The 11,789-nt window shown below is 39.3% G+C and overlaps 1 pseudogene; it reads left to right on the top strand.

Moving 5' to 3' along the window:
* The first annotated feature begins 11,132 nt into the window (after positions 1 to 11,132).
* LOC150018925 (pancreatic progenitor cell differentiation and proliferation factor pseudogene) lies at positions 11,133 to 11,487 on the top strand (annotated as a pseudogene).
* The last annotated feature ends 302 nt before the right edge of the window (positions 11,488 to 11,789 follow it).

An 11,789-nucleotide genomic window follows, 5' to 3' on the forward strand; every position in this document is an offset into this window, starting at 1 on the left:
TTGAATCGACATCTTGCGATGACGCTGGAGTGTCCTCTCCAGTGAAGCTGAAGCTACAGAGCCTGGGCAGGGTGATATGGAGGGCCAGCTGTTGCCCATGCAGCAGACCCCCCCTCTCTTCGCAGCTGAAGGATCCAAGGGAAAGACGGAGTCAATACAGCTTGGGTTCAGGTGCGCCGCAGGAGTTGCTGGTGTTGACTACAACGTCGAACCGCCTTAGGGACTCCGGCTCCGGATTTTCTGTCGGGGTTTACTCCCTTAGCCTTTCCCCTGAAGAGGTATGCCGCAAGGCAGCGGAGGTTTTTTGATACTTTCAACTAAACCGCTAAAAAACAATCAATTTTTCAGGTACAATGAGAAGGGTTTACCATAGTTAGCTAGGAATGCCCAAAGTTAGTTATTATAAAACAGATTATTGTTTAAGAAGGGAAAGGCCTGTATCTCATAAGCAGAGCTCTGGGACATTTTAAGGTCAGCTCATATAGTGTTTTAGCTAATCAAAATATGAAGACTACCAACTATACCTAATTACTTTTAGTCTTTCAACTTCCATGAGGTAAGAAAATAAAAACATTATAGTCATCTGAGACACTCCAAAGAAAGTTTATATGGTTAGATTTAAAGGCCTTTTGACAGTTCTGTGAGTCTGAATTTAAGCCTTGTGTTTAGGAAATAAAAGAATTATTACAGAAAATTGATTATAAATATAGGCATAAGTCATAGAATCCAAAATACAAGAAAACATCTTGCTTTAGAATGACAATACTCACAACAGGAAGCTTTTAGAAGTGAGGAACTTTTGCTGGGGCTGATTCAAGTGAATGACAAAGGCACAAAAACGTTTTAAAGATCAGTCTTATTCTATATTATTGATTTTTTCTTTAAAAATGAGCTGTAAGCTATTTTTTGTCTACTAATCTTATATCTTCATATGTATATGGTTACATATACACAACTACACAAATGATTGAAAGCTTTTTGCTTTTTTTCTGAGGTGAATATTTTAATTTTCTTCATTATATTTTCAATTTATTGCTTTTTCCTTTAATTTACTGTGGTCACACTGGTGAACAAAATTCTACAGGTGTCAGGCGCACAGTCCTACAACACATCTGCACACTGTATTGTGTGTTCACCATCTGGTCAAGTCTCCATCCATCACCATTTATTTCTCCTATGACCAATCACCACGCTGTTGTTTGTTTCTGTGAATTTTTTCTTTTTTTTCTTTTTTTGCTCAGTTCCTCCAACCCTCCAGTCCACCCAGTCCTCCCCACCTTTAGCTTTAAAATGTAGTTAGTGTAGTATGCAAACATATATCTTGTTGAATTTTCTACCTTAGTAAACTATAAAAATTTCTTTAATAAACATCTTTTTTTCAAATTTGTATATTCTCTTATTGCAACTGCTATATCTAGTATAGTCTTTGTTGAGAGTATGTTTATTAAAGTTGGGGACAGTGAAACAAGGAAAGCTTAGGGTAGAAGAAGCAACAGGGTTGCTTTGGCTTTGGGAAATCAGAGAAAAGGGGGTCTTTGAGACAGGTTCAAGGGCTTAGCCTGGAAGAAGCTGCCACTGCCTATTGCTCCCCTGGTAGCCAGTCTTGTGAGGACCCTAAGAGTTTAGGAGATGTACCCTTGTAGGAAAAGAAGAAAAGAAAGGGAAATGTGGGGATGTGCTCCCAGGAAAGGGAGCGTGCATCTAGTACAGTCTTAATCATCCATATTATTTATAGCCTTTAACCACAGTAATATCTGTTCTCTTACAGAGAGAAAACCAAAGGCAAGTGACTAAGCTGCCTTGCAAAGTAACTCAATATACACTAATGTTACCCAAAGGGATAGGAACATTCTATTAAACATGTTAATTGATGGTCAGTATATAATGTATAAAAATAGCTAAAGGTATATGAAAACCATGATTGGTGACAAGTGTTTTTTATTCTCTATCTTACTTAGAAATTGTCCAGGTGTCCAGTGATTTACAAATTAACTTTAAGAATAGGAGGGGGAAAAATGCACAGTAAATTGCCTGAAATAAGATGGTAGAAACTAAATGATGATATATCACTGATCACTGGGAGGGTAAATGGTTTAAACTTGCTGGTTAAAATACAGAGATTCTCAGATGAGATAAAATGAAATTTAGCTATATACTGTATAAGAGATATACCTAAACTGTATGAACACTGAAAGGATGAAAGGAAGGGAATAGAAAAATACAGTATAATCAAAAGCAAGCTGGTATATCTATATTTGCATCATACAAAATAGACTTTAAGACAAAAAGCATTGTTAAAGGTCAAAAATTTCACCAATATTTTATACCAGTCTTGAATCTGCATATACCTGATAATCAAATTTTCTAAAACAAATTTTGACAGAATTCTATTGACAGAATTGACAGAAAGTGTGAAAAATGTCAAGTGTCTTTCAGAGTTGGATTAATAAGACAAAAATTAACAATGACATGGATTTAAACAATAAATTAAGAAGTTTGAGTTAGTAAACATATATAGAACTTTGAACCCAGCAATTAGAGAACACACATTCTCTTCGAGAACATACCTGACCATGTATGTAGGCTACAAAGAAAGGCTCAGCAAATACCAAAGGATCAATATCATAAAGACTGCATTTTCTAACCATAGCACATTAAAATTAGACGTTAATAGCAGTAAAGATATCTGAAACAATCCCCAGTGTGATCTGCTTGTAAAGTAAGAGATATTTCAAGATAATTCATAGGTCAAAGAATGAATTATAGAGGAAATTAGATAATAGAAAATATACAATTAAAATGATATACAGCAAAACTTTCCCATAGTCAGACATCCTTAGATACTATGTTTATAGCCTTACAAACAGAATGGAAGGGAAGACAGACTGAAAATTAGTAAGTCAAGTGACCAACTTAAGAAACAACACTACGTACGATGAAAGGGAGGATTTGACTATAGGCAAAGGCTTACATCTCACTTCATTGTGGATTCTAGTCTCAACTTTTTACCTGATTACAGCAAATACAACTCATTTAAGATATTCAAAGAAATAACAACACGCTTAGACCATCTATGCCTCCTTAATGGTTTAGATGGTTTTCTGGGCTTCCACAGATTATTAAAGAAGTGTCCATAGCTCAGTGAAGACAATATAGTTGGGATCTGTCTGGATATAATCTGACACTCCAAAAAACGTGATTTAAAGAAGTAATTTTAGCAGAATGTTCTTTATGGTTTTTGTCATCTTCTCACAGCATATACATAATAACTATACAATTAACAGTGATTACATTATATTTGCAATGTTTGTTTTTTGGCAATGCGTATATATTCCAAGCAGAAAAATAGATTAAAAAAATAAAATAACAGTGCATAGATCATGTCTATTCTACCATCCTGCTGGGGTTGATGTTTTCCTTCTCTGCATTCTTTGATGAAATGAGCTGGGTGGGTTTCAGTAGTGAGAAGACATAGCCTGGTGATCTTTTTTTGTTTTTTAATTGTTAACACAAATTTTATTGTATTTTTCTCCATTGCCATTTAGCCCTCTGCCCAGCAGTTACCACACTGTTGTCCATGTCCATGAGTCCTTTTACATTTCTGCCTGATTCCTCTACCCGTTAAAGTCTGTACCACCACCCCTGCCCCTCGGCTGTCATTCTGCTCTCTATCTATGAGTCTGTCTCTATTTTGCCTTTTAGTTCAGTTTGTTCATTAGATTCCACGTATGAGTGAAATAATATGATTTTGTCTTTCTCTGACTGGCTTATTTCACTTAGCATAATGTTCTCCAGGTCCATCCATGGACTAAGAGTGTTGGCACTTGGAACCTTCTTCATCCTTGTTCTCCAGAATGTGTTTTCACTTATTCGGTTAACATTTGACATAGGACAAACATGGAGACAGGTTAGTTCATACTGTGTTAAAGTTTAAATGATGATGTGCTGTATAACCACAACTGATTGAAGGGGCCAACACACAAAGAAATCTTCTAAAAACATTAATTATGAGTATATGAGAACCCCTTCTGTTTTGCTGAGGGTGTAATAGGTTGGGAAATGCAGATGAAAGCCCAAATTTGAGGGGAGCTAAATCGTTCTGTGAAATAGAATAAGAAGAATTTAAATTTTCTATAGCTAATCTAGGAAGGGACTTGGGAAAGAGATCAGAGGGGCAGGTGAGAAAAGAGGTGGCAAGATAGAGTGAGGCTAGGATCAGGGGAACCATAGGGGAATAGTAGCCTGTGAAAAAATTTCTCATTGTGGTATGACCAAAAGATGGACAAAGGTGTCTGTGTGCAATTTGATGATATTTTTTCATTTTGACAGTATTTCTCTTTTTTTTTTTGCCTGACAAAGAGTCTTTACTTTTAAACTAGCATACCAAGTAACAACATATAACAAGTTCTTGAATTCTATCATTTAGTAATTTTGATTCACAGGTAATAAAAACAGCCCAGGAAATTATACTAGTATTTATTATTCTAACCCTTAGCCAGAAAGGACTATTTTAAGGCTGGCTGTTGCTTTACACAGGATACAAACAACTGTTTACTACTTTTTCATAGATAAAGCCCCTGACCTTTAAGAAAGCTTTGGGGTGAAAAAAAAATTATCCCTTTCTTTCTTTAAAAAAAAAAAAAAAAGTGTTTCTTGTTACATATGAGAAAGAAAGTCATTTTTTTCCTTTTTGTTTTGGTTTATTGGCTCATCCAGAGAAGGAAAACTCTGACTCCAAAAAACCTCCGCTGCCTTGCGGCATACCTCTTCAGGGGAAAGGCTAAGGGAGTAAACCCCGACAGAAAATCCGGAGCCGGAGTCCCTAAGGCGGTTTGACGTTGTAGTCAACACTGGCAACTCCTGCGGCGCACCTGAAGCCAAGCTGTATTGACTCCATCTTTCCCTTGGACCCTTCAGCTGCGAAGAGAGGGGGGGTCTGCTGCATGGGCAACAGCAGACCCTCCCTATCACCCTGCCCAGGCTCTGTAGCTTCAGCTTCACTGGAGAGGACACTCCAGCGTCATCGCAAGATGTCGATTCAACACAGGAGGAGACAGATACCGTGTCACTCCCGAGTCGGACTGCACAGCCATTCTCGGCGGTGCAGATAGACTCTTAAGAAGCTACACCATCGTCTCTCGAGACGGATGGCTGCCGATGACGACGATTGGCTCATCATACATGCACGCCAAATATGTACACAGACATAAATATTACAATGTACAAATTTAGATGGAACTCACATATCAATCACCCCCTTGTCTTTCATCCATCAGGCCCAGCCTGTCCCCTCTCCAGGCTCCACCTTGGGAGGAAGGTTTGCAGGGGACTGGCACTAGAGGATAGGAATCTGGAGGAGGGAGAGGTCCTGCCCCCCTCTCCTTAATGGTACCTTCAAAACGTGTGTGTACACACACGCACACACACACACACATACACAGCTTGAAGTAAAAGGCATAGACAAACAGACAATGTATACCCATTACATTTCTTAAAAATATGAGATAAAAGGATGAAATCTTTGAGTAAGCTCTAAGTTTGTACAAAGAAACTGGATTTGCTGTTCTCTAAAAAGTAAAAGGACCTACCATATAATATACAGAAATAAAGCTTCTTTCTTCTTTCTCTATCCATCTATGTGGTAGTTTTCATGGATTTCTGGGTGGATGTTGCAGACAAAGGCCAAGAAGTTATCCGGGACTTCATCCCTGTTCTGCTGGAAGGAGGTCTAGAGGATGGTCATCTTCTCCTGGGTGTCCTCTACTTCAATGCTGCAACTGCCCTGTGATCCCTGATCCCAGAGCTGTAGTTTTCTTGGCCTTGAACTCCTTCTCCTTCCGCAGGCACTACTGTTCAGTTTCAGCCTGAGCCTCTTTGGCCTGCTTCAGCCTCCAGTTCTTCTGCTTATGGGCCTGACACCTTGGTGGCCACTTCTTAGCTGTAGCAGCTGCTGGATGCCCTAGGACTAGTTGGCCGTGGGGGTGGTCTGTAACTCACTCTTTAGACCCTCATTTGTTTTCAGTATTATTTACTGTGTCTTGCAAAAGTGTGAGTGTTTTATTTGCTTTTATTTTGGAAACTATCAGGAGTGAGTTTCTATGAAGGTCAAAGCAATGTCCTTATTGCAGAGCACTTATTAGATGCCAAGATGATCCACAGACTATACCAATTCCCTGGAAGAAGAAGTTTGGAGCCAAAGGAGACCATGAGAATAGAAACCTCCTAGGAATTTGCAGAAATCTTTAGGGTAGGGGTTGGGGACTTGGAGCTTCCAGATTGCATTAAAGCTCAAGAAAAACTTCAGATGCCATCTGGGTTACACTAGGCAAAACACCTCTACAGTGTTCCTTTATGTTTATAGCACTCAGGTTCAGCCTTGCGCATTGAGTTTTTCCATCACTTGCAAGGTGTAATTTGAATTAGCTCCTAGACCTAGACTACCTAGGCTTTTTCTTTTCTATCTGATATAAAAGCCTTACTTGCAACTCCATTCACTTTTCTAGTCTAGAGAGCATGAGTGGGGCATTACTTCATCAAAGTCCACCTACTTGACAGAATTGGTATAAGGAGTTTAAAAATTTTATTGTTTTTTTTTTTTTTTTTTTTTTTTTTAGGGAGAGGAAGAAAGAAAGAAAGAGAAACATCAATTTGTTGGTCCACTTATTTACGCACTCATTGGTTGATTCTTGTATGTGCCCTGACTGGAGAATGAACCTGCAAACTTGGAGTATTGGGACAATATTCTAACCAACTGAGCTACCTGGGCAAGGCTAAAAATTTTAAAAGATATGAAAATACTTAGAACAGTTAAAAATGCTTTAGCATATAAACATTAGATGGCTGTCTATCATTATATACCAGGCACACTACTATTTTTCTAACTTAACACGCATGACATCTCTGTGAGACAAAAAGTATTATTTTCAATCCCATTTTAGAAATGATGGCAAATACCCAGAGCCAGCAATTAAACACATATCCACCGGACTCCAAAACTATCCTTTTAATGGGTTAAATATCAATTTAATGGACTTACAGATTAACTAATTCCTGTCTTAGAAAATAAGTCAGGCCTTGACCAAGTAGCTCCATTGGTTAGAGTATTGTCCCAATATGTCAAGATTATGAGTTCGATCTTCAGTCAGGACACATACAAGAATCAGCTAATGAATTCATGAATAAGTGGGATAACAAATAGATCTCTCTCTTAAAAAAAAAGTCAATGAGATATACAAACAACTCTATAGAAAAAATGAGCAAGGATTATAAATCAATGGCTTTTAAATATGTGAAAATTATAATACCTTTACTTATAATAATGAAAACCCTAATTAGATACTGTGGCACTTACGTGACTGTCAAAGATGAAAAAGCTTAATAACACAATTGGTGAAATTACAGTGAAGCAGGCAGAAAAGATGAAAACAAACCAGCTTGATGAGGATCTTCTGAGAAAGAAGTCATTCAATATCCTGTCTGGTTTCATTCAACATATATGTAAATATTTATAGAAATAAGAGGTTTCTGTGCCCTAGAAGCTCCTAGTCTGGCAGAGGACACAGATAAGCAACTGTACGTTTATGATACAGATAGTAAAGAGCTATAATGTGAATAAGTACACAAGGTAAGCCTGAGGAGAGAGAAGAGCGAGTGGAAGTCATAGTGTGGGAAAGGATTGGTTAAGAGCAGAGCCCCCAGGCCAGCTCATTGAAAGATGGATGCTTTAATAGTTGTAGTGAGAGTTAAGAGAAGCTTCTGGGATATACCATAAAAAATTTGCTGTAATGAACCAAAGTTAGGATGCTGTGCAAGAGGAAAACTGAGCAGTGGTGCCTGGTCACAGGTGTATAAGTAATCAGAATTTGATGTAGAAATGTTATCATATCCCAGCATCTCCAGTTTTCTTTGCCTGGAATGACCTTCCCCATCCTCTGTCAGCTCTTCCTCCTCTTTTTATTCATGTTTGTCATCTTCTAAAACTTTTTGTGTGTACATAGTTGCCCTCAGTGTCTTCTTATGTTTTTGGTTTTTTGCCTTTCCTTTTTTCTTTCCTTCCTTCCTTCCTTCCTTCCTCCCTTCCTTCCTTCCTTCCTTCCCTCCTTCCTAATTGACTGAGAGTTTTATATTACATTTTGACTTAATCTTGTTTCCTATTCACAGGGCAACAATTTTTAACATAATTCCCGTTGAGTTCAATTTTTCAGCTGTTTTAGACTTAAATAGGCATGCTGATTTCAAAACTGCAGTTAGTTTTCTTCTATCATATTTTTTTTCAGCAGTTTATCTTAATGCAACCACTCTGGGCTGGATCGAGCCTGGATCAAGGGAAGCACTGGTGTTCTCCTATTGGCTGAGAGCAAATCTCCCTCGAGTAGGGAGGGGTGAGGGATGACCTTGGAGACCAGCGACAGGTTCCTACTTGTCTAGGCTATTCAGTTACACATGAGACAGTGTGATGAGAGGTTGTGTGCTGCTCTGTATAGTGAATCATATTCCGAAGTGTAGTCCGAGTTCTTGTCTGTATACAAGGAGTTTACAGAATTTATTTTTTTATTTACATATGTACTTATTTCCTTTCCTTCAGATCATGTCTGCCTCTGCTATTTCTCATCCTAAGTGCCTAAACAACCCTGATTCATTTTGTTATATCTGTGGTAGTTTCACCATTCCAAGTCAAAGGACAAACATCAGCACATTTGTCAGGCAAGCCTATTTTGCATATTTTAAAGTAAAACTTGGTGATCAAGATAAGTCTTGGGCCCCTCACAAGGTGTGCAAGCAGTGTGTCCTGACTTTATGGATGTGGACGAAGGGAACATGCGATCAATTGCCGTTTGGTATACCTGTAGTTTGGCGAGAGCCCAGAGATCGCTCAAGTGACTGTTACTTTTGTATAGTGAAAACGTCAGGATAGAAAAAGGAAAATCAATGTAAAATAGAGTATCCTAGTCTACCATCAGCTATACACCCAGTGCCTCATTCAGCTGAAGTCCCAGTGCCAGTTTTCATTGAACTACCCTCTTTCAAAAAACAGGAGTACGGTGAAGAACTAAGTGACAGCAATGATGAAGATTTTGAAATTGAAGATGACTCAGTTTGTAAGGGATTTGATTAGCATGAGTTGAATGATTTGGCATGAGATTTGGGACTGTCCAAAAAGGCTTCAGAACTCCTAGCATCAAGACTGCATGAGAAAAACTTGCTTGAAAAAGGAGCGAAGGCATTCTGCTTTCGATCAAGAGAAAGTGCATTTCTGCAGTACTTTCGAAGTGACACTGGCTTTGTGCATTGCCATAGCATACATGGTTTAATGGAGGAATTGGGAATTCCAATCTATAACGCAACTGAATGGCAACTGTTCATTGATAACTCAAAGCGGAGCTTGAAGTGTATCCTCCCTCACAATGGCAATTTATCTGGTGCAGTCCCAATTGGCCATTCAGTTCGTTTTCGTGAAGAATATGAAGACATAAAGAGAGTCATTGATCTGTTGCAATACCACAAGCACAATTGGATCATCTGTGTTGACCTTAAAATTGTCTGCTTCCTTCTTAGTCAGCAATGCAGATACACCAAGTAGCCCTGTTTTCTGTGTATGTGGGACAGCAGAGCTCGTGAGAAGCATTGGATGGAGTCAAATTGGCCTCCAAGATCTGACCTCAAACCTGGTGACAGAAAGATCATTATATTCCCACCTCTGCACATAAAATTGGGTCTCATGAAGCAATTTGTGAAAGCTTTGCCAACTGAAGGAGACTGTTTCAAGTATCTCATTTTGCATTTCCTAGCCTGTCGTTTGAAAAGATAAAATACCTTAATATGTATGTTTGGTAGCAAAACTTTACTACTTGTACACAATTTGACTTACAGTAACAATATATAGCCTTTATATGAATAAAATAACTCTAAATAAACAGTATATTCAGGTCATTTTTTCTTTATTTTCCTTTGTATGTACATTTTGTATGATTTTTGGGACCAAGGGAGGATATCCTGTCCTTAAAAAGTTCATGTGATAGAGAAAAACTAGGGTCATTTTTGGATTCAGGTGCCAAAGTTAGTCAAAAACAAGTGTCAGATCTAACTCAACAAAAATTATGTTTCCCAGTGTAATTCTCCAGAAGTTAACCCAGCTCTAAAACTGAAGTTGTTGCTATATGAAGCTCATAGTATTTATATATTCCCTTGGTGCATAAAAGTTTAGTTACTGTCATATAATCTGAGAGACATGGGTGCGTGTTTTTGTATTCTTCCTTAGGTTTTTCAGCTGTGTTCAAGAAAAAAACCCACACAATTGTGCTTAGAAGCCAAGTGAAACACAGCAGAATCATGATTTCCCCATCAACAGTAATAAAACAGAATGCTCTCTCAGGTTTTGAGATTTGACCTTTGAATCTAATGTAGTTTTATTTTACTGACTCAGAAAATATGTACTTTTAGTATCACAATAACTACTAATCATTTAAATAACTTTTTTTTTTCTCCTGGAAAAATGAATAAGCAATTTTACAGATTGGACTTTTGTATCAGCATTATGACTGTGAAACAGATCTCTAGGAGAACCTTAAAAAGAGGTTGTGAAAGCAGAAGAATGTCTCTAAGTTAAATTCACATTTTATTATAATTTAACATTTTTCTGGTCATGTTTTAGTTGCCCATCTGGATTCTTACACTTTTAGGAGCTGGGATCATGGCTCAGATTCCTTTGTATTCCCACTCCTGAAATCAGCACATTGTCTAGTACATGCTGAGTAGTCAGGGAAAAGTTGTTGAATGAATGAAGAGTTGTGGCTTCTGTAGCCCCTGTGATTTTTTATCAGCAAATGACGAGTACATGCCTGTGTGAAAGGAGGTGGTTATAAACATAAGTGATACATTGTGCAGCTAATGAATAATGAACAGGTACTCAGCAATACTGTGACATTGTAAATAAATATTTTTGGCAGTAGTATCTGCTTCTGACAAAAACAAACTAGACGTCCCCGCACATTTAGGTCATAGGCAGGCCTCCAGCGATCTCCTCTGCAAATGGGCTCTGTGGCCTAGCGCTCCCCACTCCCGCCACCCGTGATCCTTCGCCGAGGGCCGCGAGGGGTCGCCGCGGAGGTTCCCGCCAGTCCACAAGCAAGAGCATGGCAGCCATTCCCTGCAGCGGCTCGCTTGTGGCCACCTACGGCTACTACCGGCGCCTCGTGGGCTCGAATTCCAGTAGCAGCTCCGGGGGAAGTGCTGAGTACCCTGGGGAAGTCCTCTCCCACCACCACCCTGGTCTCCGCAAGGCTGACCCGGGTCACTGGTGGGCGAGTTTCTTTTTCGGGAAGTCCACTCTCCTGCTCATGGCCACGGTGCTGGAATCCCCAGAGCACCTGAGGTCCCTCGCAGGCCTCTAGCAGCATCATCACCTGTGACCGGGCTCGGAAGGCCACAACAAGGAAGCCTCCTGGCGACCCGCCCGGCAACGTCAACGCCGGCTCCCATCCTCAGTAGTCGCTACCAGCCACCAGACTTTCAGAGGCGCTAGGCTTTTTTGAACCCCTCCTGACCCCTTTCTCTGTGCCCCCTTCACCCTTCCTGAAGAGCAGTCTCTCAGCTGCCAGCAGGTCCCGCACTGCCCCTCCCAAAGATGTCAAAATATAAAACATAGAAAATAAAAATATCATTAATACATAAGACTCTAGAGCTTAAAATAAATGTTATGTAAAGAAGTATATGAATGAGCCTTGGTCAGGTAGGTCAGTTGGTTAGAGCGTCGTCCCCATATACCAAGGTTGTGGGTTCGGTCTTCAGGT

The sequence above is a fragment of the Furipterus horrens genome, unplaced genomic scaffold (genome assembly GCF_987537825.1).
Source record: "Furipterus horrens unplaced genomic scaffold, mFurHor1.1.pri manual_scaffold_2, whole genome shotgun sequence".
In the NCBI taxonomy this organism is placed as follows: Eukaryota; Metazoa; Chordata; class Mammalia; order Chiroptera; family Furipteridae; genus Furipterus; species Furipterus horrens.